This window comes from Medicago sativa, chromosome 2 (genome assembly GCF_051527215.1).
Source record: "Medicago sativa cultivar Bolivia chromosome 2, Bolivia_mono, whole genome shotgun sequence".
In the NCBI taxonomy this organism is placed as follows: Eukaryota; Viridiplantae; Streptophyta; class Magnoliopsida; order Fabales; family Fabaceae; genus Medicago; species Medicago sativa.
Genome location: NC_140750.1, coordinates 12,611,504 through 12,615,004, shown reverse-complemented (window position 1 = coordinate 12,615,004; position 3,501 = coordinate 12,611,504). Strand labels below are relative to the sequence as shown.

The following is a 3,501-nucleotide window of genomic DNA, read 5'->3' as shown; positions in this document are numbered from 1 at the left end:
ACCTTTAATTTGTTTGTTGTTAATCTGAATGTTGTGAGTTTGTTTATAAATTCATGATTTTCATTCTTAGTAGTGTTAATTTGTGCTTATATTCAATTTACCAAATCAATTTGAATTAATAAAAAAAAAATTGTAAAAAAAAAGTATGATGTGAGAATTTTTTTTTTTTTGACCAAAGTATGATGTGAGAATTTGATTTAACTAGATCTCCCTCCCGTGCTACCGCACGGGTCACATATATTTAACAGCGGTATTTGAAGAGATTAATAATTCACGTAATATCTCTGACAACACGATAAAAACTAAATATTGTTATTGTTAAAAGTACGATAAATGTACCTCGTAGTGACAAATAATGCATCCAAAGTTCACACTTAAATCGATCATAATACATTCCCCACGCACTAAAATAAAAAGCTAGTTCATATACTATGTATATCTGTCATGTAACAACAAATACCTCCAAATGTTGTTAATAAGTTTCCATATGACCAGCATTTCAATTAAAATATAAATAGCATGAGACATTACAGTACATATAGCATAATGTTAAACTAATATTTAGCATCTTTAAATAAGGATTGTGCCTGCTAAAACTTAACAAACCAGTAACCTCAATTTCCTTGAAATTCCTTCCAACAGTATCAGCAGCATAGTTCTTACGCAGTGGTTTTGAAATACGCCTAAAATGTAGTGGTTTCTGGATCAAATTCAAAATGCCTAGACACACCAACCAGCAGTTTTGGTGTTATAAAAATGGTCATTGCAAAAAGATAAATAATCTACGCCAACAATGACTAACCATAGAACCTCAATATAGATAAGTCTTAACAGATGACAAAACAATATACATGCACAACCATGAATGGGCATCATATCCTACTTCTGTTTCCACCTCATGAATTCATCTTCAAAGTATTTGTAATCAGCTAATAGTGGCTTTAATAGTTGGAATTGTCTGCAACAACGTTGTAACAGGTAATGAGTCTACACCTGCCAACAATCAAAATAATATATGGTTGGAAAGGATTTTAATTGTTGTAGAAAAAAACAAAGTTTAATAGCACAATTACAACTTAAATTTTAAATGTAATTGGAGTTTTTCATGCCACAAAACTTCTCTAAATCAAGTTGTAACAAAATCAAGTTTAGTTGCAACAAATAAAACTAATAAAAAAATAAATAAACTTCTCTAAATCAAGTTTAGTTGCAACAAAATCCTTGAAATAGCCACATTGAAATAGACATGAATAAATGCAGGTTCTTTAAAAAGGTAAAATTTGATACTATTTATTATTGACCGAAGCAATTGCGAGAACATAGTTTACAATCATCATATTCTTTATCTCTCAAAAAAAATCATCATATTCTTTATGAAAGACCATGTGTCTCCTTAAATTATTCAACAGGTAAAAAATAATTGACACACAAATGCTTATATGGTTATGAGCATTTATATGTTCTAGAAATATGGCATACTATAAAAATACAAACTAATGTATATAGCATATGAAGTGACATTATTTGATACTTTACTTGTTATAAACGTTAATATCAATCACCTTAAATTTGAACATGAATTGTTTATCCAAAACTTAGTCAGATGAGGTAATCCTTTGAGGAACAGTGAACCCAGGCCATACCGTGCATGAACTTAATAAGGAAATTTGTGGTGGAACAATTTACCCTTGCTTTCATTTGATTTGTCTCCTCTATTTGGTTTTCCCATAGTTTCTTCTTCATGTTCAAACCAAAGCAAAAAGTAAAAAGCATATATTTAAAATAAAAATATCTTCAATCTGTATAAATAACAAATTACCTTTGCATACACCATGCAAGCTGCCAAGGCAGAGCCGAAGAGATGAGGTTTTGAAGTTTATTTTGCAAGAAGATTGCAGTGTAAGATCTGAACTGTCAGGAAGCCTGAATATGTTGATGTCGTGCAAGTCGGAGAAAATTAGCTACGGCGACAATGCAACTCGATTTTCCGGTGCCGGAACTCCAGCAGAAAATGAAATGGAGAAGTATAAAGCATAACATGAAATAATCTCAGTTAGAAATAAGTACTAAAAATCAAGCAAAAAATTGTGTGATATGGTAAGTGTGAAATATCTATATGTCAAACCTTTGGAATTAGAAATTCAACAAATAAGGGTCCCAAATTATACTCCTCTCGCTGCTTCTCTTGTTGTCAAAACTCATACCAATTCATACCAAAACTGAAAAAATTAAGAAAAGGATTCAATAAAATTCAAAAGAAAGGACATAAGCTAAAACCTTGTAGCCAAGAAATAAAACCTTGTAGCCAAGAAAGGAAGTGAAGACCTATTAAAGTGTTAATGACGGTGCCACTAATTCAAATACTCTCAGTGGTCGGCTGATAGAAGAGATGCTTGGATGAAACAAAATTTCAATTCAATATAGGAACATTAATCATCCTTTCCTTCCTCTTCTAGATGGTCCGCCACTGTACATATCACATAAGAGTTGGAAGGGGCATGTTTCATTGGAAATTAGAGGCACAATTGATGCTTTGTTGTTCCCCACGTTTCCAATGAGCGGGGGAGATTCATTGCCGAGTGAGGAGAATGGTTTAGCTTAGGAAAATGAAAAGGTGGATGTATGGGGAAGTGAAGCCTCGTAATTGTTTGTTGGAACATAGAGAGGGGGGATAGTTATGACTGGAAGAGGGAGAGAGACTTGCGATATGTGTTGGGTAGGTAGTGCTTCTCGTGATGTGTGCGAATCAGTACATAAAAATGATGTGTGCGGATCAGATCTGATTGTTTAGAGATCAACAGTTGACATGATTTGGCGCCCAAAGCAAGTGAGATGGAATGTGTGGAGATCTGTTCTGATGGAATCAACGGCCAGCATTACTTCCCGCCTAAACTAATTAGAATTAGGGTTAAGCATCATGGTTAGCAATGTTATTCATATTAGAAATAAGTATGATAAAAATTCTCAATAATTTATGCAAGCTGAAATACTTTTTGTGATGGTCATGGGGAGGCTATATTTGCTGAATTGTTCGTGCTATTTATCATGGTTTGTCGTTAATGTTCCATTTTCGATATGATAGTGCAATTCATGAATTTGATATCATGGATGTTATCACGTGCTTCTAGAGGACAAATATCATAGCCACCTTCTTATGCATCTCTTTTGCAAAAAATCACCTCTGTGATAGATTGATTTGAGGACTTGACATTAGTTCGTCTTGAGCATAGATTTGATTTTTAAATACTTTGCTGTTAAAAAATAAAGTAAAAATAGAGGAGCAAATGCAAGTGTAGATTTTCTAGCCAAATATGTTGATAAGAATAGTAGGAGATATGCCTTTTGAGATTCTCCTTCTGATGACCTTTTTGTATTTCTGCTAACAGACTTTTTTTTGGGTGGTGGTCGGGGTTCGAATTCCGGACCTTATATATTTTATGCATTGTCCATACCAACTGAGTTAAGCTCTATACAAGCCTTTAGGCTTGCCTCTTTTCCTGT

General features: G+C 33.3%; 1 long non-coding RNA gene across 2 annotated transcripts; it reads right to left on the bottom strand.

Moving 5' to 3' along the window:
* Nucleotides 1–346: 346 nt before the first annotated feature.
* LOC146944640 (uncharacterized) lies at nt 347–2,856 on the bottom strand. Of its 2 annotated transcripts, XR_015026034.1 has the most exons (5): nt 2,326–2,688; nt 2,126–2,219; nt 1,820–1,999; nt 1,563–1,737; nt 347–993 (listed from the first exon to the last, which is right to left on the bottom strand). It is a non-coding gene; the product is annotated as an uncharacterized LOC146944640 (long non-coding RNA). The 2 variants fall into 2 exon arrangements; XR_015026033.1 differs by having other exon boundaries at nt 1,820–2,219; nt 2,326–2,856.
* Between the last annotated feature and the right edge of the window lie 645 nt (nt 2,857–3,501).